The sequence below is a fragment of the Carcharodon carcharias genome, chromosome 6 (genome assembly GCF_017639515.1).
Source record: "Carcharodon carcharias isolate sCarCar2 chromosome 6, sCarCar2.pri, whole genome shotgun sequence".
In the NCBI taxonomy this organism is placed as follows: Eukaryota; Metazoa; Chordata; class Chondrichthyes; order Lamniformes; family Lamnidae; genus Carcharodon; species Carcharodon carcharias.
The window spans coordinates 130908937-130931656 of NC_054472.1; positions in this window are offsets into that span (position 1 = coordinate 130908937).

The window sequence follows — 22720 nt, forward strand, 5'->3', positions numbered from 1 at the left end:
GTGGATTCAAAACTGGTTTAGTTGTAGGAGTCAGAGGGTGATGACAGAAGGATGCTTTAGTGACTGGAAGCCAGTGTCCAGTGGCGTACCACAGGGATCTGTGCTCGGTCCCCTGTTATTTGTCATTTATATAAACGACATAGATGACTATGTGGGGGGTAGGATTAGTAAGCTTGCGGATGACATGAAGATTGCCTGGGTGGTTAACAGTGAGGTTGACTGTCTTGGGCTACAGGAAGATATAGACGGGATGGTCAAATGGGCAGATAAGTGACAGATGGAATTTAACCCTGAAAAGTGTGAGGTGATACACTTTGGAAGGGGTAATTTGACAATGAAGTATTCAATGAACGGCATGACACTAGGAACTTCTGAGGAACAAAGGGACCTTGGCGTGTGTGTCCATAGGTCTCTGAAGGCGGAGGGGCATATTAGTGGGCTGAAGAAAAAGGCATATGGGACACTTGCCTTTATCAATTGATGCATAGATTACAAAAGTAGGGAGGTCATGTTGGAGTTGTATAGAATCTTGGTGAGGCCACCGCTGGAGTACTGTGTGCAGCTCTGGTCGCCACATTATAGGAAGGATGTGATTGCTCTGGAGGGGGTGCAGAGGAGATTCACCAGGATGTTGCCTGGGATGAACCATTTAAGTTATGAAGAGAGGTTGGATAGACTTGGGTTGTTTCCATTGGAGCAGGGAAGACTGAGGGGTGACCTGATCAAGGTGTACAAGATTATGAGGGGCATGGACAGGGTGGATAGGGAGCAGCTGTTCCCCTTCATTGGAGGGTCAGTCACAAGGGGGCATAAGTTCAAGGTGAGGGGCAGGAGGAAGTGAAGGGGATGTGAGGAAAAACATTTTTACCCAGAGGGTGGTGACGGTCTGGAATGCACTGCCTGGAAGTTTGGTGAAGGCAGGTTGCCCCACACTTGGATGAGCACTTGGCACATCATAACATTCAAGGCTATGGGCCAAGTGCTGGTAAATGGGATTAGGTAGGTAGGTCAGGTGTTTCTCACATGCAGTGCAGACTCGATGGGCTGAAGGGCCTATTCTGCATTCTGTGATTCTGTGATTCTGTGAACAATCTTCAGTCGGAAGTGCCGAGTAGATGATCCATCTCGGCCTCCTCTGGAGGTCCCCAGCATCACTGATGCCAGTCTTCAGCCAATTTGATTCACTCCACATATCAAGAAGTGACTGAAAGCACTGGGTAGTGTAAAGGCTATGGGCCCTGACAATATTCCAGCAATTATACTGAACACTAGTGTTCCAGAACTTGCCGCACCCCTAGCCAAGCTGTTCCAGTACAACTGCAACACTAGTGTCTAACCGGCTATGTGGAAAATTGCTCAGGTGTGTCCTGTACACGAAAGGCAGGACAAGTCCAACCTGGCCAATTACTGCCCAATCAGTCTACCCTCGATTTTTATTTAAGTGATGGAACGGGTCATCAACAGTGCCATGAACCCGCACTTGTGTAGCAATAACCTGCTCGCTGATGCCCAGTTTGGTTTCCGCCAGGGCTACTCAGCTCTTGGCCTCCTTGGTTCAAACATGGACAAAAGAGCTGAACTCCAGAGGTGAAGTGAGAATAGCTGCCCTTGACATCAAGGCCGCATTTGACACAATATGGCATCAAGGGACCATAGAAAAATTGGAGTCAATAGGAATCAGGGAGAAAACTCTCCACTGGTTGGAGTCATACCTAGCACAAAGAAAGATAGTTGTGGTTGTTGGAGGTCAGTCATCCCAGTTCCAGGACATCATTGCAGGAATTCCTCAGGGTGGTGTCCTCACACAACCATCTTTAGCTGTTTAACGAATGACCTTTCTCCCATCTTAAGGTCAGAAGTGGGGATGTTCACTGATGATTGCACAATATTCAGCACCATTTCGACTCCTCAGATACTGAAGCAGTCCATGCCCAAATGCAGCAAGACCTGGACAATATCCAGGTTTGGGCTGACAAGTGACAAGTAACATTCACCCCACACAAGTGCTACGAAATGACCATCTCCAGCAAGAGAGAATCTAACCATGGCCCCTTGGTGTACAACAGCATTACCTTCACTGAATCCCCCACTATCAACATCCCAGGGGTTATCATTGACCAGAAACTGAGCTGGACTAGAGCAGAAGAGAGGCTAGGAACCCTGCAACGAGGAACACACCTCCTGGCTCCCAAAGCCTGTCCACCATCTACAAGGCACAAGTCAGGAGTGATGGAAACTCCCCATTTGCCTTGATGAGTGCAGCTCCTACAACACTTAGGAAGCTTGTCACCGTCCAGGACAAAGCAGCCAGCTTGATTGGCACCACATCCACAAGCATCTACTCCATCCCCCACTAATGCACAGTGGTAGCAGTGTGCACCATCTACAAGATGCACTGCAGGAATTCACCAAGGCTCCTTAGACAGCATCTTCCAAACCCATGAGCACTACCATCTAGAAGGACACGGGCAGCAGATAGATCGAAACATCACCACCTGGAGATTCCCCTCCAAGTCACTCACTATCCTGACATGGAAATATATCGCTGTTCCTTCACTGCCGTTGGGTCAAAATCCTGGTACTCCCTTCCTAACAGCACTGTGGGTGTATCTATACCACATGGACTGCAGTAGTTCAAGAAGGTAGCTGACCAACACCTTCTCAAGGGCAACTAGGGATCGTCAATAAATGCTGGTCCAGCCAGTGAAACCTACATCGTGTACATGGATAATTTTTAAAAAATTGCCATACGTGTGCAGTTGATGATGTCTACCTCTGTGGGAAGCCACAAACCCAAATGTCTGATTATTCTGACTGGCACATCGCCAAAATAAGTTGACTTAATTGGCAACCCAGGCAAACAAACAATCAATCACCTTCCTGATGTCCTTGTGAGCCAATAACTGGGTGATCCTGCAAATGTTTCTGGCAGAGCTTGGAAGGATCTACTGGCATGAAAATTGAGGGCAGGGGTGACTTTGGCAACAACTGGCAAAGTGGCAGTCACCAGGTCCAGTTGGCAGCAAGTCTTGGTTCCCACAGGCTGCAGGTGTCTGTCATCACCTGACACAACAACCTGAGCATCCTGATACAAGCTTATCCTCTGTCTGTAAACACTATGGGGCAGGTATGGCCTTCTGGATGCTGCACCTCTCCGATGCTCCCCTCACTCTAGCTACAGGTCTGTGGCCAGAAGGCTGCCATTGCTACTGCTGGTACAGTTACTGTTCCTCTTGGTTTTCGTCTGAGGGCCAATCTAAGTGGAACAATCAGACCTCCAAAGTGAAGAAGAAACATCTGAGTGTATTAAGTTCACTCTCAGCCAAGGTATTGTGAATGCCTTTTCCCACTAGCAGGTAAAAAAGCAGCTGTGAGTACTGAGTATGCAGTGCCACATTTCCCTCCACATTTGAAGCCTCCAACCTCCACTCCCATACCACTTAGGCCCCCAAACTCCACCCCTGGGACTAACCCGCCCCAGCACAGGCATACTGATCACCCATTTATAGGCCCACCTACAAATTGCATCAGTGGGCCATTGGCCTCATTGGGGTGACTGTCATTTTCTCTGACTCTTAATTGCTGACTCTCTGAGTGGAATTCACCCATCTGGGACTAAGTCCCATGATGGGGTCGGGGAGGTGGAGTGTTTCCCACTGCAGAGGCCGACAGGAATTTCCACGGTATTGCGTGACCCCAGCCTTATTAATTATGCAGCCGGGGGTTTCACAACATTTCTCATGGTGGTGCAGGCTGCATTGAGCGCATCCTGTCATCATATCCGGGCGCTATATTTAAAAGGTGCCCAGGCATCAATTTACAAACAAAACCAATAGAGATGGCAGAAAGGGGACAGGGACTTCCTGCTCTTAAGTTCAGTGACTCATCCTCCTCGACCAGGTGGAGGCCAGGAGGGACACCCTGTATCCAGCTGATGGGAGAAGGCCAAGCAGCAAGACCAACCCTGCATGGACACAGGTTACTGCTACTGTCAGTGTCCAGGGTGCCCAATGCCGGAAGAGAATGAACAACCTCTTCCACGCTGTCAGGGTAAGTAAGCCCCAACTGCTTACAGTAACCACAATGAATGAATGTCAGGGACATAGGCCTTGGTGGCAATGCCACAAGTTGATGCTTCATAGCTCCACTGCAGTCCATCCACTCTGCAGGTGAGGTGAGCACTGTTACTCTTCCACACAGGGAGCTTGAGGCTGTATGGAAGTGGGAGGTGAGGTGAAGGAGGGAAAAGGGATGAAGGGGTCAGAAAGGTGGGGAAGGGGCTCAGACGTTGGTGGCACCAGCAAGCTCAGCAAAGGATATGCCTCTCTGAGTCCTTCCCCTTACGTGGATGGGCTCACTGCTCTGGGGGGTCCTAGCCCAGGGCCCTTCTGGACGAAATGCAGTGCATTAATGAAATGTCACACAATCCAGTGGGTTATTTCTAAGACTGGAATTATAGAAAGAAATGTGAAATTGCTATGTACAAATGGATACTAAATACAATTTCTCAACCCCACCTTCTCTGTTCTCTTTAAGCAGGACAGGTTAAGGCGAGAAAGGGAGAAGAATGAAGAGGATCGGCCACATCTGAAGGAAGCGACAGAGTTGGAATATGTGGAGCAGGACCGAGCCATTGGAGATGGGGAGGCTGGATTTGGGCCTCGAACCAGTAAGGATCCATGCATGCAATAGAAACCTCAGGTCCAAGGTGTCTCCATTCTGGAGGCAGCTCATGCTGTCACTCGCTCCTCTCTCACTTACCGGTGCCACCAGATAGAGGGCAAGGGTTGATTCAGAAGAAGCTCTGCCCAGCTTCAGAGTAAGCCTAAGCCCAGAGGGGAGTGAGGACATAACACAAGAGTCATATGCAACTTACAGGCATCACAACAGACACCTATACCCTCCACCAGGCCAGAGACACACACCAGTGGGTATTAGCTCTAGAGCAGGAAGGGTCTCACGCTCTGATGGCCACCGCAGGGACGCGTGCCCATAGCAGGAGGAAGCAGGGTCAGCCAAGCACATCGGCACTCGGGGGAGTATTGGGGAAGAGGCATCAGTGAGGCTCAATTCCGATGATGTGCCTCTGGAATCGGCCTTCCAAGAGATGCTGGAGAGGCAGCAAGAGATGGGAGAACATCAGACAGAGACGTCAGAGGCCCTCAACAGAGTGGCATGTGAGGTGGAGGAGGCCATCTGCCTGCTAGCTGACGAAGTGGTGTTGACATGTGCATGCATGGAGGTCTCCCCATGGGGAGGTGGTGGACTCCGTGGAGAAACTGATCCGTCAGATTCTGCCAGAGGTGTGCAGAACTGAATTCCATCGCTGTAGCCATGGGGGAGCTTCTACAATGGCTATGCAAGAGGACAGGGCACCTCAACCTCCCTCCTGGTGCCCCTTCCCTTCAAGGAGTCTGGCAGGGGCTTTTGGGCACACAGAAGGAGGAGGAGAAGCAGCTGGACACCCCTGGACATCCACTCTGGAATCTTAGAGGTTGACGGCACTTCCAATCCTTATCTGTGACCCCTCCAGCTTCATCCTTGTAAATGCAGACAGAGCAGCTGCTCCACTGCAGGACAGCCAAAGCAAGCTGGGGCCCTCCAGGCCTCAGCTCTCCAGAGGATGGCCACCACGGTCATCCAAGGTAACAGGGCCAGTTGGTCAGCAGGAAGCCTCCACCGCTGCTGCGGGTATTGGTCGGGGGAACACCCAGAAGAAGTAGCGGGGAAAGGAAAATTAAGTAACATTAAAAGCCCAACTAATTGCATGGGTGATTAATTGAATGTCACAACCAGAAAACTTTCGTAAATATAACCACTTTCATTTGAATAGTATCTACTGCCTTGCTTTAAGCTGTTGTGCTTGAGGCTTGGCATTTTACCATTCACCGCCACAACCCCCCACCCCCCCCACCCCCCACCCTCCCCCCACTGCTGCTTCACCTTCCTGTGAACACCCATCCCCTGGAATGAGGCATCTGCAGGGAGGCAAAGTTTGTGCAAAGGCCCCTGTGGGCCATGTGAAAGCACTCTCCTACGCATGCTGAGCCATTCTCCTTCAAACTGTTATTTGTCCCAGGGCCCTAGCATTGCAAATACTATATGCTGGGGTTCCCTTTCCATTGTCCAGTTGAGATGACCTGCATCTCCGCCCATACCCAATGACCCAACTCCCATGCAGCATCTCGAGATCTCCACCATGAGGCTCTGCATAGTTGTGACCAGCCCAGCAATGGTGGTAGTAATGTTTTACCTATGCTCCAATACCTTGTCCCCTTCCCCAGTCATCCATACCCTATCCCTTAGAAACATTCATCAGCATGGTATTACTTCCTACCTCTCCGTCATTTCCCTTCAACTGTCTCCCATCACTTTCAGCAATATCCAGATAAACATTGAAGACCCTTCCTCCCTGGGAATCCCACCCCATTAACATTGACTTGCCTGCTTTCATCCTGCTCAGCCGTCAAACCAATGACTATCTCCACTTCCCCACCAACAAACCTCAGTGCCACTTCATGCAATACCGTTGCTCCCTCACCCTCCCACACTACTGGCTTCCTCTGCCCCCTTTAACCCTCACGGAATGACCCTCCCACCACAACTATCCTTAGTTTTCACCCTGGAGTCCAACATAGACTCTACTGACCCCTCTCTGTGAACTCCTTCATACCTCAATGCCACCCCACATTCCTTTACAACTCAAAACCCACTCGTGCCCCTTAACACATGAAGAAGACCTCCTCTTGTTGCAATCCACCAAGGCACTACCCACCCACCCCATTCCATTTCATCTGACACCTTGAAAGACCCCTCTAATATCCCCTTTCCCCAGTGTGCCAACTGCCGATAACTCACCCTCTTGACCTGAACCCCCATCACCTCTTCATTCCTCTCCCACCCTTCTTTCAACACCCGCCCAACAGACCCTGTCTGCCCAACAGTATCCACCTGCAGCTGGATAAAGGTCTGATCCTTTGATGAAGTTGCTGCAGAGAACTCCCGCCTTCTGGATGGTGCTTCACAGGGAAGATCCACATGGTTGAAGCTCCACCCACCCAGTGCTGCATGTGGCATTGCAGAGTCTAGTCACTGGAGGCCTCCACCTTCTCTTCAGATCTCCACGAACTGCTCAAGACAACCTTGAGGTAAGTCCAGACTCCAGAAGTGTTCTGGACCGGCATGATTTTCGGTTGGTGTCATGTACACTCAGGTGTGGTGGCATGATTTTGGTTGGTCCTTCATCTGCATTCCATTAGCGGGATGCATATCTGTTTCACACTGGCCTCAGGCGGGAATTGGCACCTGCCAAGGCAGGCAGTAGTAGAAGATCCCACCGTTCTTTCATGCCTCCCACCAAATTTTGCCCCCCCCCCCACCCTCTATTAAACCCTCTGACAGGGTCATAGGTGAATGCCACCCCTTGTTTTTCAGGTAAGGAATGGGCAGCTGATGGGCCTCACTCTATGGAGGCTGTTTTTATGAAGCTCGTGTTAAGGACCTGTTATTAAAGCGCAGTGAAAAGGGAATCATGCTGCTTCTAACAGCACGTACCTGACCTGGGATTTTTCATGTTGACATTAAAAGCCTCATATTCTCTGGTACTAATGTTTTTCACCTTGACAAGAACAAAATTTACACAGTAAATTAAAATAAAACCAATTCATAAAGTATATTTTTAGATAGGTCATATGTAGATTGAGCGCAACAATTCATGCACTTTAGATCGCAAAGGCTATGGGCCCTGACAATATTCCGGCAATAGTACTGAAGACCTGTGCTCCAGAACTTACTGCACCCCTAGCCAAGCTGTTCCAGTACAGTTACAACACTGGCATTTATCCGGCAAAGTGCAAAATTGCCCAGATATATCCTGTATACAAAATGAAGGACAAATGGACAAATCCAACCCGGCCAATTACCACCCCATCAGTCTACTCTCGATGATCAGTAAAGTGATGGAAGGGACCATCGACAGTGCTATCAAGTGGCACAGGATCACGGAATCACAGAATCTTAATGGCAAAAAAGGAGGCCATTCGGCCCATCGTGCCTTCACCGGCTCTCCAAATGAGCATTATGACCCAGTGCCATTGCCTTGCTTTTCCCCCGTATTCCTGCACATTGTTTCTATTCAAATAGTTATCTAATGTCCTTTTGAATGCCTCGATTGAACCTGCATCCACCACACTTCCAGGCAGTGCATTAAAGGTCCAAAACACTCGTATGAAAAAGTTTTTTCTCAAGTCACACTTGTTTCTTTTGCAAGTCACTTTAAATCCTGTGCCCTCTCGTTATTGATCATTTTACAAGCAGGAACAGCTTCTTCCTATCCACTCTGTCCTGCCCCCTCTTGAATTTGAACATCTCTATCAAATCTCTTCTCAGCCTTCTTCTCTCCAAGCAGTATGGTCCCAGTCTCTCCAATCTATCCTCATGGCTGAAATTGCTCATCCCTAGAACCATTGTAAACCTCTTCTGCACTCTCTCCAATGTGTTCCCATCCTTCCAATAATATGGTGCCCAGAACTATATACAATATTCCAGCTGAGGTCTAACGAGTGCCTTATATAAATTCAGCATAACCTCCTTACTCTTGTACTCTATGCCCTTATTAATAAAGCCCAGGATACTGTATGCTTTATTAACTGCTATCTCCACCTGTCTGGCCACCTTCAATGGTCTATGCACATATACACCCAGATCTTTCTGCTCCTGCACCCCCTTCAAAATTTCACCCCTTATTTTATATGGTCTGTCCATGTTCTTCCTGCCAAAACGCACCACCTCACACTCCTCCACATTGAACTTCATCTGCCACCTACCTGCCCGTTCCACCAACTTGTCTATGTCCTTTTGAAGTTCCATCTCTACCATCCTCCTCACAGTTCACAACACTCCCAAGCTTCATATCATCCGCAAACTTTGAAATTGTCCCCTGCACACGAAGACCTAGATCATCTAGATCATTGGGGAGGCAATAGTGTAGTGTTATTGTCGCTAGATTAGTAATCTAAAGACCCAGTGTAATTCTCTGGGGACTGGGTTTGAATCCTGCCACAGCAGATGTTGGAATTTGAATTCGATAAAAACCGGCAACTAAAAGTCTGATGATGACCATAAAACCACTGTTGCAAAAACCCATCTGTTTCACTAAGGAAATTTGCTATCCTTACCTGGTCTGGTCTACGTGTGACTCTAGACCCACAACCATGTGGTTAACTCTTAAATACTCTCTGAACAAGGGCAATTAGGGATGGGCAATCAATGCTGGCTGAGCCAGTGACACCTATATCCCATGAATTAATTCAAAAATATATATCAGGAACAGCAAGGGTCCCAATACTGACCCCTGGGGAACTCCACTACAAACCTTCCTCCAGCCCAAAAAATATCCATTGATCATTACTCTCTGCTTCCTATTTCTCAGCCAATTTTGTATCCATGTTGTAACCATCCCTTTTATTCCATGAGCAATAACATTTCTCACAAGTTGGTTGTGTGGCAGTGTCAAACGCCTTTTCAAAATCCATGTACAATGTATCAACAGCATTACCCTCATTGACCTTTACTGTTACTTCTTCAAAAAACTCCAGCAAGTCAGTTAAACACAACTTCCCCTTTAGAAATCCTTATCTTCCTTATCAACCTGTATTTTTCCATGTGACTCCTAATTCTATCTCGAATAATTGTTTCTAGAATCTTGCCCACCACTGAAGTTAAACTGACTGGTCTGTAATTGCTGGGCTTATCCTTACAAACTTTTTAGAACAAGGATGTAATGTTTGCAATTCTCCAGTCCTCTGGCACCTCCCCTGAGTCTAGGGAAGACTGAAAGATAATGGCCAGTGCCCCTGCAATTTCTACTCTCACTTCTTTCAATATCCTTGGCTGCATCTCATCCGGTCCCGGTGCCTTGCCAACTTTAAGTACCGAGAGTCTATTCAACATTTTCTCCTTATCGATTTTGAACCCTTCGAGTGACAGCGTTTCCTTGTCTGTCACCATGGCCTGGGTAGCATCTACCTCCTTGGTAAAGATGGATGCAAAGTATTCATTTAATGCCTCAGCCATGGCCCCTTTGTCTATGTGTAAATCCCCCTTTTAGGTCCCTAATTGGCTCTATTCCTCCTCTTACCACTCTTACTATTTATATGCCTTTAGAAGACTTTGGGATTCCCCTTTATGTTGGCTGCTAGTCTTTTCTCATAATCCCTCTTTGCTTCTCTAATGCGCTTTGTCACCTCCCCTTTGAACCTTCTTTTCCTCTTGGTTCTCAATTGTATTTTCTACCTAACACCTGTCATAAGCACACTTTTTCTTCTTTGTCTTAATTTCAATCTCCTTTTTCATCCAGGGAGCTCTGGATATTTGTGTCCTACCTTTCCCTTTCGATAGAATTATATCTTGGCTGTGCCCGAACCGATTCTTTTTTAAAGGTAGCCCATTGTTCAGCTACAGTTTTTCCTGCCAATCTTTCAGTCCAGTCTATCTGGCCCAGCTCCATTCTTGCCCCACTGAAGTCTGCCCTTGTCCACTAAATTATTTTTACTCTGGATTGCCTATCGTCCTTTTCTATCATCACCCTAAAATGTACAATACAATGGTCACTGTCTCCTAAATGTCCCCCCACTGACATTTGATCTGGTTGGTCCACCTCATTTCCGAGAACCAGGTCCAATAGTACATTCTTTCTTGTTGGATTGGACATATACTACTGTTGAAAATGTTCCTGAACACAATCTAGGAGCTTTTGCCCCTCTACACCCTTTACACTATCACAGTTCCAGTCTACATTCGGGTAATTAAACTCCCCCATTATAATTACTCTATTTTGCCTGCATCTCTGTAATTTCCCTGTAGATTTGTTCTTCTATGTCATTCTCACTATTTGGCGAACTATAGACTACACCTAGCAAAGTAGTTGCACCCTTTGTTCCTTAGCTCTAGCCAAATTGATTATGTCCTTGAACCCTCTGGGTCATCCTCTTTCTCCAGCACTACAATGCTCTCCTTAACCAATACTGCCCCCTCTCCTCCTTTCCTTCTTTTCCTATCTTTTCTGAACACCTTGTACCCAGGAATATTTAATACCCAGTGCTGCCCTTCCTTGTGCCAGGTGTCTGTTATTGCCACAACATCATATTTCCACATGGCAATCTGTGTCTGTAACTCCCCAATCTCATTTTCTATACTCAGTGCATTCACATACACGCATAGTAACTCTGGTTTAGATTTTGTTACTTTGTCCCTTACCCCGACTTTACCTATTAACTTACTATTCCCTATACTAGTGCTATCTGTCCCTCCCAGTATTTTGAGCACCCTGGTATTCCTCTCTAATATTTTCTCTTTGTTCCCACACCCCTGCCGAGTTAGTTTAAAGCCCTCCCAACAGCACTAGCAAAACGCCCCACAAGGAATTCAGTTCCAGCTCCGTTCAGGTGCAACTTGTGCAGCTTATACAGGTGCCATGTCCCCCAGAGCCGGTCCCAGTGTCCCAGGAATCTAAAGCCCCCTCTCCTGCACCATCTTTCCAGCCATGCAGACATCTGTCTTATCTTCCTATTTCTGTACATACTGGCACGTGGCACTGGGAGTAATCCGGACATCACTGCATTAGAGGTCCTGCTTGCTAATTTTCTACCTAGCTCCCCATATTCTGATTGCAGGACCACATCCCCCTTTCTACCTAAGTCATTGATACCAATGTGGACCATGGCCTCTGGCTCATCACCCCCCCCTGCACCCCTCCTGAAGAATGTCCTGCAGCCGCTCTGTGACAGAGGCACCAGGGAGGCAAAATACCATCCTGGAGTCATGTCCACAGCCATTGGTCCCCTAACCAATGAATCATCTATCACTATAGCTCTTCCTTTCTTCTTCCTCGACTCCTGCACAGCTCATGGTGCCACAAACTTGGCTTTGACTGCACTCCTCTGAGGAACCAGTGCCCTCACCAGCTTCCAAAAAGGGAAAACAAGATTGTGAGTGGGACCCTAAAGGACTCCTGCATGACTGCCTACTTCTCTTGGGCTGCCTGGTGGTAACCCATTCCCTTTCTGTCTTGAGGCCCTTAAGCTGCGGTGTGACCACCTCTCTGAACATGCTATCCACGTAGCTCACAACCTTGTGGATGAGCCACAGTAACTCCAGCCACCGCTCGAGCCCTGAAACCCGGAGCTCAAGCTTCTGCAGCTGGCAACACTTCCTGCACATGTGGCCAGCTAGAACACCAGTAGCGTCCATGACTTTGCACTTGCTTAGCAATAGCCTGCTCACTGATGTCCAGTTTGGGTTCCACCAGGGCCACTCAGCTCCTGATATCATTACAGCCTTGGTTCAGACATGGATGAACTCCAGAGGTGAGGTGAGAGTGACTGCTCTTGACATCAAGGCAGCATTTGACCAATTGTGCCATCAATGAGCCATAGCAAAACTGGAGTCAATGGGAATCTGGGGGAAAACTCTCCACTGTTTGGAGTCATACCTAGCACAAAGGAAGATGGTTGTGTTTGTTGGAGGTCAGTCATCTCAGCTCCAGGACATCAGTGCAGGAGTTTCTCAGGGTCGTGTCCTCAGCCCAACCATCTTCAGCTGCTTCATCAATGACCTTCCTTCCATCATAAGGTCAGAAGTGGGGATATTCACTGATGATTGCACAATGTTCAGCACCATTCACAACTGCTCATATACGGTAGCAGTTATGACAAAATGTAGCAAGACCTGGACAATATCCAGGCTTGGGCTGGGAAGTGGCAAGAAATATTCATGCCACACATGTGCCAGACAAAGACTATCTCCAAAAAGAGAGAATCTAACCAACACCCCTTGACCTTCAATGGCATAACCATCACTGAAACCCCCACTATCAACATCCTGGGGGTTACCATTGACCAGAAACTGAACTGGACTAGGCACATAAACACTGTGCCTACAAGAGCAGGTCAAAGACTAGGAATCCTGTGGCGAGTAACTCACCTCCTGACTCCCCAAAGCCTGTCCACCATCTACAAGGCACATGTCAGGAGTGTGATGGAATACTCTCACTTGCTTGGATGAGTACAGCTCCCACAACACTCAAGAAGCTTGACACCATCCAGGACAAAGCAGTCCACTTGATTGGCACCCCATCCACAAACATTCACTCCCTTCATCACCGACATACAGTAGTAGCAGTGTGTACCATCTACAAGATGCATAGCAGAAACTCACCAAGACTCCTTAGACAGCACCTTCCAAACCCACAACCACTTCCATCTAGAAGGACAAGGGCAGCAGATGCATGGGAGCACTGCCACCTGGAAGTTCCTCTCCAAGTCACTCACCATCCTGACTTGGAAATATATCGCCGTCCTTTCACTGTCCCTGGGTCAAAATCCTGGAACTCCCTACCTGACAGCACTAACACCATATGGACTGCAGCGGTTCAAGAAGGCAGCTCACCACCACCTTCTCAAGGGCAATTAGGGATGGGCAATAAATGCTGGCCTAGCCAGCGACACCCACATCCCTTGAATGAATAAAAAAAAACTTCTTTCCTGAATTAAGGGACAGAATTTTGAGGAAATCAGGCAGGCGTGGTGGGGAGGCCCGTGAGCACCTGGGAAAGAGCCCGCCGCCCACGATCAGGCCCCGACAGCGATTTCCTGCCAGCTGGCCAATTAACGGCCAGCCAGTGTGTGTGTGACAGGCTCAGCGCTGCTGAGGTGGGGGCGGGAGGAGGGCAAGCGCTGAAGTCAGTGTGGGGAGCGGGGCAGCGTGCTATGAAAACTCGCTGAAGCAGAGAACTGCCTCAGGGGCTGAAGAATTTAAAACCATCAAATAAATATTTTAAAATGCAGAAAAAAATGTTTACACATTGGACTTACTCACCTAAACAGATAATTCTGTCTAAGGGTTTTTAATTTTTTTGAATTAGTACTGGAAACCTCAGCTTGCCCTTGGATGAGGTTTCCTCAAAAATCCAAAGGCCGTGTGGCCGATTCGCTTGCCTGCCAACCACAATGTTGGCAGTGAAAAGTGCAGGTTAATTAATACATTAATAGCATTAATAGGCCTCTTCATTGTTGGCAGGTGCGTTGCCAACTCTCGCACATGGATACCGGCCGAAATATCGTACGAGTGCGCGGCTATGTCGGGACACTCACCCTATGTCATTGCGTGCTATTTTAACCTTGGGCATATCGGGCACACGCCCGCACGCTGAGCAAAAAATCTTGCCCAAGATGTTTTTATCAGCCATCTGAAGATGTGTCAACACTTTGTAATAACTTCACCCTAGCAGTGTTTAATATTTTAATTTTGATTTTTGAAGCACCAATATAATGCAGCTGAAGGCAATATTCAGAATGTGATTTTTGCCTTGAAATTAATTCAATATACATTTCCGTATTTGAAAATGATTTTATGTTGGGCCAGATTCTGCAGCAAAAATAATTGTGTAGCTTTTAGTGCTACCTTTTATATCTGTGGAAATAGGGAGACAATTCTGTTGACCACACATGCACAGCTAAATGTGGAAATGAGGAATTTGCTTTCTGAGATGCCCAGTTTCTCCAGAAGTTGGAAAAAAATGGCATCTCACTGCCTGACTTGTTAAGTCTTAATTACTGCTAAAGTACCTCTGTGGCACTGGAAATTAATTTCTAGAAGCATGAAGTTAACTTCTTCAAGCTTTTGAAGATTTTTTTTTAAATTACTTTTTTCTTTTTTCTTTTTGCTTCTTTTAACTCTCTCTTAATGTGACCTTTTTCATAACTTTCTTTTACTTTCTGTACCTGATTTGACATTGAAATCACTGTTCAATTGGCACTTTCTGGTTCAGGCTTTGTACTGCTTATTCATGATTATTTAATCTGATTGGTTAAGTAGATCTACAGTTGCTTGCCCTGTTCACATAGATCCTTGATACCCTGCAGCGGGTGCTACACTTTTTGGATGGTTGGCTGACAGGAACTTGCAATATAAAAACCCATAGGAAATTTATGGGCAAGAACAAGTCTTGTCTGCTTAGAGCAAAATCCAGGCCAATGTAGCTTTCAGAGCTCTGTCATCATTTCTAGTTTTGTGCTGGAAAGGAATGTCAATGAATAATATAGCAATGCCAGTAATTCTCTAGAAAGAAGATACTGTAAGTCCACTATTGTGACACATCAGCTGTAAACAACAAAGCCCATATAAAAACATAGAAAAGGACTCAAGATAACCTCTGGACCAGTCTCCATGCTGATCCAACATCACAATATTGATAAAAAGATTGCGACCTCAAAGGTTGTTATAAATACTTCAAATGTTGAGAACATAAAATGTTCAAAACTGTATATATTATTCTCATTATTTTTGAATAACTGCATTGTAAATGGCAATTTCTTTTCATTCATTCTCAGGGTATGGCATAACTGGCAAGGGCAACATCCATTGCCCATCTATAGATGCACTTGGATTTTTATACAACTTATTTGCTTGCAGGACTTCTATGCGGGGCAATTAAGAATCAATTACACTGGATTTGTGACTGGAGGCATATAAATGGTAGATCAGACAAAGGTAGCAGGATTCCTTCCTGAAGGGACACTAGTGAATCTGTCGGAATTTTGCAACAATCTGACAGCTTCATGTTCAATTTTCTTGATTTGAAGACTGTTTTGAATTGAATTCAAATTCTCAAACTGCTATGGTGGGATTTGCATGCATATTTCCTGGATTATTAACCCTGTAACATAACTATGACACTGTTGTCGATTTTGAAGTCGACTTGAAAGAATAGGTGAAAAAGAATGGAACTCGGAGTTCCAATTCTTTATACATTCCTGGACAATTTGCCTAACTCTGTAATTAACCTTGATAACCCAATAACAGAACATGTCTCTTACAGACTTACAAATATAATCATCAACTCTGGTGAACCATAAACTAATGGATATAAGGCAAGACTCCAATGGAGTGAAATATCTTGTTCTCGAGGGATAGTAGTAGAAGAAATGAGTTGCCTCATGGGTCACTAGGCACAGGAGATTCTAGCTGACTTAAAATGGAGCAGGACATGGGTGCAACTTAGCAGTGCGGAAGCCAAAGCCTAATCTACGTAGGGCTGGATTTTGTAGAGACGACGGAAATCCCATTTCCAGAGCTAGAAGCAGGAGGCAACCCCGCATCAGTGGGCGGTGGGGCTTGGGAGGCATATTGCTGGTGGGGCCAAGTAAAGACAGCAACTCACCCCTAAGAGCTGCCAGCTCAAGAGTTGCCAGCACTCTCAAAAAGGAGTCAGTTGGGTTGGGAAATGCTGGCTCCGAGCAGACATCATGTTGGGCTCAAGTACCAGCAGTGCCACTGCCATAGGGTTGATCTCAGGGCTCCCTCCATGGGTCATGGGGTACCCAAGAAGGAGGGTCCCCTTCCCCAGAGCCTATTGGGATGATGCCAAATTTCAATGTCTGGTTTTCCCCACAGAATGTCTTAACTGGCCACCCAAGTGGCTCAGTTGAGCTCTGTGTGGGCGGCCAATCTGCCAACCTTCCCAAAGCTGGCAAATTGCCATGTTGGCAGGAGGTTATTGGGTATTCTCCCATGTCTTCTGTTCCATTTTTTAGCCTTCCCATCTTCCAGCCCATTCCCATAGGGCTGGTAAAATTCCATAGGGATTGGGCCTCTGCAAAATTGATCAGGGCCTTTTTCTAGGCATTTCTGGCAACCAATTAAAATGAGTGCAGGGTGCATTTCATTTTTGAATTAAGATTCCTGTGCTCAATTTAGATCTGGGGCAATATATTTGTTTGTGTAGTGCAGCTTAATGCAGCATTACGCATTCCTACATCAATTCTCTGGGGCATGCAGCACCATGGGTTGCTCCCTGAGTGACCTGTGCAGGTTTCTTCAATTTTATCATTGAGGAACACCATCCAAGCCATGTAGATAGTGGCCCATGATGCTGAATGACCCTGGGAATCGACATGGTATAGCACCATTTGAAGCTGTGCTATGTGAAAGGGACTCCCGGACTCTAAACACGTGTCAGGGAATTGTGCCCATTTTCTGACGCTGAGGAAGTTAGGTCCCAATATAACAACTTTTTTCCAGAAAACACAGTAGATCATTTGATTTTAGTAAGTCAGCAAAATGACCGTAATGAATTAGTGATTTAAATGATTTACATTTGTTTCAGATTTAGATAGAAATGATGTACTAAATCATATCAACACTTTCAGGCACTTGATGGATGAAGAAACAAGCATTATTTTAGGGATGAACTTCCTGACCTTTGTTCTGTTTCTATCCATTTCAACCTTTCTATTGTGATGGATGTATTAATGATACCTCATTAGATTAATTTGGAAAACATTTTGTAGTCTGCAAAAACTTGATTTCAGGGAGAGCTAAATTAAATCAAAAGAAACAAAAGGAAGCCAAATCAGTGGGCTGAACATTACGCCTACGTGAATGATGAATGTCGATCGTAATGGGTCTGTGACACAAGAGACCGGCTGTGAAGTGAGAATCACAGTTAATTCTTGATGAAACAATAACTTAAGTGAAACAGAATGAAGCTGTAAAATAATGACAAGCAGTTATCACTGGGAGCCAGAAACAGGAACAAATATCAACCAGATGACAAAAATGGACAAGTGATTCAGGAGGAAGAAAGAGCCTCAGATAAATGTGGGAAATTCTCAATATATTCTAGACCGCAATATCCAACCAAAGAAGCAAAGTATCATGCTTATCATTAGAAGGGACAATTCAAAGCAGTATGCTAGAAGACAAAACATTCATCGGGGTCTCTGAAAGAATACAAAGAGCTTTCCCTGGCATAATAGAAAGGGAAGGAGAGAATGCATGGATATGAAAAACCATGGGGCAGAATAATATGGGTGGGGGTGGCGGGAGAATCCACCCCAGTATGCTCCATGCCGACCTGCCCCACCCCATAGCCATAAAGCGCATGTGGGGCGGAGTAATGAGGAGCAAGTAAAACTTCCGTTCCTCTTACTTCCACCCCTCATACAGTTTTGGTCTCCTTACTTAAGGAGGGATATGCTTGGATTGGAGGTAGTTCATAGAATGTTCACTAGGTTAATTCCTGGGATGAAGGGGTTATCTTATGAGGAAAGTCTGTGCTGTTTGGGCTCATTGCCCAATATACTCATTGGTGTTTAGAAAGATGAGAGATGTCTTATTGCATAATCTTGAATGTAAGATTCTGAGGAAGCTTGACAGGGCGGATGCTGAGAGAATCACAGAATCACAGAATCACACAGTACAGAAGATGCCCTTCGGCCCATTGAGTCTGCACCGACATGTGAGATGCACCTTACCTACTTACCTAATCCCATTTACCAGCACTTGGCCCATAGCCATGAATGTTATGACGTGTCAAGTGCTCATCCAGGTACTTTTTAGAGGATGTGACCCTCCCAGGCTGTGCATTCCGGAATGTTTCCTCTCTTGGGGGAATCTAGAACCAGGGTGCACAGTTTCAAAATAAGGGGCATCCAATTTCAAACAAAAATGAGGAGGAATTTCTTCCCATAACTTTTGCAATCTCTATTACAGACAGCTGTGAAGGCTGGGTTATTGAATATATTCAAGGCTGAGTTAGACAGATTTTTGATCTATGAGTGAGTCAAGGCTTATTGGAGGTGGGAGTAGGGTTGGGAGGTTGGTTGTTGATGGTGCAGGCAGGTAAGTGGAATCAAGACCACACTCAGATCAGGCATGATCTTATTGAATAGAGAAACAGGCTTGAGAGGCCAAATGGCCTACTCGTGCTCCTATTTCTTACATTAACTAACTTCACTAAAACAGACTACCTGTCATTTATCTCATGGCTGCCTGTGGGATCTTTGCTGTGCACAAATTGGCTGGTGCATTTCCCTATATTACAAGCTTGACTTCACTGCTAAATGATTTCACTGGCTTGCGTTGTGAAAGAAATGCTTTTGTTTTTGAAAATGATTGTTAAGAACATAAACTTGCCAATGCCAGCCACTCTGGGAATAATAGATTCTCAAAATTAGGAATAAGAAATGGGCCTGTTACACAGAAGCCAAATAAAATTGTCTACAATCTCGGACATAACACTTTAGAGGTTTCCTCTATATAAAAAAAAAAGAGGCTCAGTAAGAAGTATATATTGTAAGAGAGTTTATGACATCCTATTGAACCAACCCTGGATTGATAGAGGTAGATTCAGTAAAACAGAAGAAAAGGTGTGAATTTGTAGTCAGGGGTGAAATTGGCCTTGGACAGTCAGTAGTCAATGGAAGAGAAAATAAGGTGAAGTGCAAAACAGGTTTTTGATTCATTATTACCTGATCCAAGCTATCTCTTTTTCATCTTCCTCCTATTCCTTCTCTTTAGCCAACTTGTGAATACACAACTCCAACCACATTGTTTTTTAACATGATCTCAGTTTATCTATTGTACTTTAAGAATGTGCCACAATACTTTTCTATATAGAAATGTTTATACGGATCACCATGATATTGCAGGAAAGAGTCAATTCAACCTGTTCATATTGAAATGACAATAAGCTTGAAAATTTGGCCGAGTGGTGTCTATGATTTTCCTTCAGCAGAGCATCCAGAACCTTTGATTATGTGAGCAGTTAAAAATATTGAGCTTTTGTTTTGCATGGATTTCAGTGTATTGTATTATTAGTTTCCAGTGACTTTCTATTAAAAATATTTAAAACGATGAGCAATATCACAGTTTGCTGACATGCAGTTCAATATTTTGATTGTGTAATTAAATTCCAGCACTTGCAATTCAAGTTTCCATTTGTCAAAGAGTGAGATGTCAACATTTTAGCAAATTATTTTTCCTTTGTTAGTGAATTATACTACAATAATATTTTTCTGACAGACTTTGCAATTTCCTAGATAAATACTTTTACAGAGGATACCTTGACATTTAACAATATCATAAAGCTGTAATGAATTGTAAAACAGTTGTCAGTCCCTGAGAGGTGCTGTTCAGATATATTAACATTGACCTAATTTCATTTGCCTTGGTTCTGAGAAATAGGGATGACTCATAATACAGGAACCTGTCTTAAAATTACAGGAAATAGCATATTTCTATGACTGGCAAAATGCTGAACTTTACTTTAGCATTAAATATTACATAGACTGCATTAGCAGGGTGATACTGTAATACTCAAGTAATCATTGATCTTATGTAAGTCGACCCCTGACAATTGTCCAAAAAATCCTAACTTTTTCTACATACCACCCACTCACCGCATCTCCCACAGCCAACTCTCTCTCACCACCTCTCCTGCAGGCTAAGTCTCTTGGTGTCTCTCCACAGACTGACTCTCTCTCATTGCCTTTCTCGCATACAGGCTCTGTCTCTCTCGCTGCCTCTATCACAGACTAACTCTCTCTCTTATCACCTCTCCCACAGGCCAACTCTCTCTCTCTCTCTCTCACACCACCTCTCCCGCAGGCTGACTCTCTCTCTCGCTGCCTCTCCTGCAGGCTGACTCTCATTGCATCTTCCGCAGACTGGTTCTTTCTCGCTCATCCCCTCTCCCTCAGGCCAACTCTCTCTCTCTCACACCGCCTCTCCCACAGGCTGACTCTCTCTCTCTCGCCGCTTCTTCTGCAGGATGACTCTCTCTCCCTCTCTCATCGCCAGTCCCACAGGCTGACTCTCTCTCGCTGCCACTCCCTCAGACTAACTCACTTTCTCTCACTGCCTCTCTGCAGGCTAACTCTCTCTCTTGCCGCCTCTCTAGCAGGCTAACTCTCTCTCACCTTCTCTCCCACAGGCTAACTCTCTCTCTCTTATTGCCTCTCCCACAGGCCAACTCCCTCTCTGTCTCTCACACACACTCTCATCGCTCCTCCCACAGGCGGACTCTCTCTCTCATTGCCAGTCCCGCAGGCTAACCCTGTCTCTCATTGACTCTACCGTGGACTGGCTCCTTCTCTCTCTTGCTGCCTCTTCTGCAGGCCAACTCTCTCTCTCTCGTCACCACCCCTGCAGGCTGACTCGCTCCTTCAATGTCTCTCCTGTAGGCTGACTCTCTCACTCGGTCTCGCTGCCTCTCCCACAGACCGACTCTCTCTCACCATCTCTTTCTCTCTCGCTGCTTCCATCCCCAACTCTCCCACTCACTGCTTCCCTCCCCAACTCTCCTGCTTGCTGCTTCCCTCCTCAACTCTCCTGCTTGCAGCATCCCTCCTCAACTCTCCCGCTCGCCGCTTCCCTCCCACTTGCTGATTTCATGCCTGACTCTTAGACTCACTTTCTGCTTTCTCTCCTGAATCCTCACTGTGAGCAATGGCTCAGGAGAGGACCAGCGAGAGGGAGGATCTGAGCAAGATGAGCTAGAAGTGAAGGAGTCAGGCAGGGAAGTGGCAAGTGAGAGTCAGGCAAGGAAGCTGTGAGAGTCTGGGAGAGAAGCAGCAAGAGTCAGGGAGGGGAGAAGTGAGAGTCGGGGAGGGAAGTGGTGAGCATCAGGGAGGGAAGTGGTGAGAGTCAGGGAGGGAAGTGGTGAGAGTCGAGTAGGGGAGTGGCAAGAGTCAAAGAGGGAAGTGGTGAGAGTCAGAGAGGGAAGTGGTCAGAATCGGGGAGGGAAGCAGTGACAGTCGGGGAGGGAAGCGATCAGAATCGGGCATGAGAGCAGTGAGAGTCGGGGAGGGAATTGGTGAGAGTCAGAGAGGGAAGGGGTGAGAGTCAGGTAGGGAAGCAGTGAGAATCAGGGAGGGAAGCGGTCAGAGTCGGGGAAAGAAGTCGTGTGAGCTAGGGAGGGGGAAGCGGTGAATGTTGGGTAGGGAGGCAGCGAGAATCGGAGAGGGAAGTGATGAGAGTCAGGGAGGGAAGAAGCAAGAGTCGGGGAGGGAAGCAGTGAGAGTCAGAGAGGGGAGTGATGTGAGTCAGCGACGGGAGCAGTGAGAGTTGGGAGGGAAGTAGTGAGAGTCGGGTAGGGATGTTGCGATTGTCAAAGGGTGAAGCAGTAAGACTCGAGGATGGAATGAGTGAGAGTAAGGGAGGGAAGAAGCAAGAGTTGGGGAGGGAAGCGGTGGGAGTTGGGTGGGGAGTAGCGAGAGTCAGAATGGCAAACAGTGAGAGTCGGGGAGGGAAGCAGAGAATGTCGGGGAGGGAGATGGTGAGAGTTGGGGAGGGAAGCGATGAGAGGTGGACAGGGAAGCTGGGAGAGTCAGGGAGTGAATGGGTGAGAGTTCGAGAGGTAAACGGTGAGAGTTGTGCAGGGAAATGGTGAGATTCAGGGAGGGAAGTGGTGAGTCACTCGGGCCCCAGATATCTTGTTTCTCTCATGTGGTATTTTGAGTTTAGACTCCCACACTTTTTTTTATTCATTCCCAGGATGTGGGCTTCGCTGGCTGGGCCAGAATTTCTTTCCAATCCCTATTTGTCCTTGAGAAGGTGGTGGTCTTGAACCGCTGCAGTCCATGTGGTGTATGTACACCCAAAGTGCTGGAGTTCCAGGATTTTTACCAAGTGACAGTGAAGGAGCAGTGATACATTCCCAAGTCAGGATGTTGAGTGGTTTGAAGGGGAACTTCCAGGTGGTGGAGTTCCCATCTATCTGCTGCCCTTGTCCTTCTAAATAGTACTGGTCATGATTTTGGAAGGTGCTGCCTAAGGAACCTTGGTGAATTCCTACAGTGCATCTTGTAGATGGTACACACTGTTGCTACTGTGCGTCAGTGGTGGAGTGAGTTAATGTTTTTGAATGGGATGCCAATCA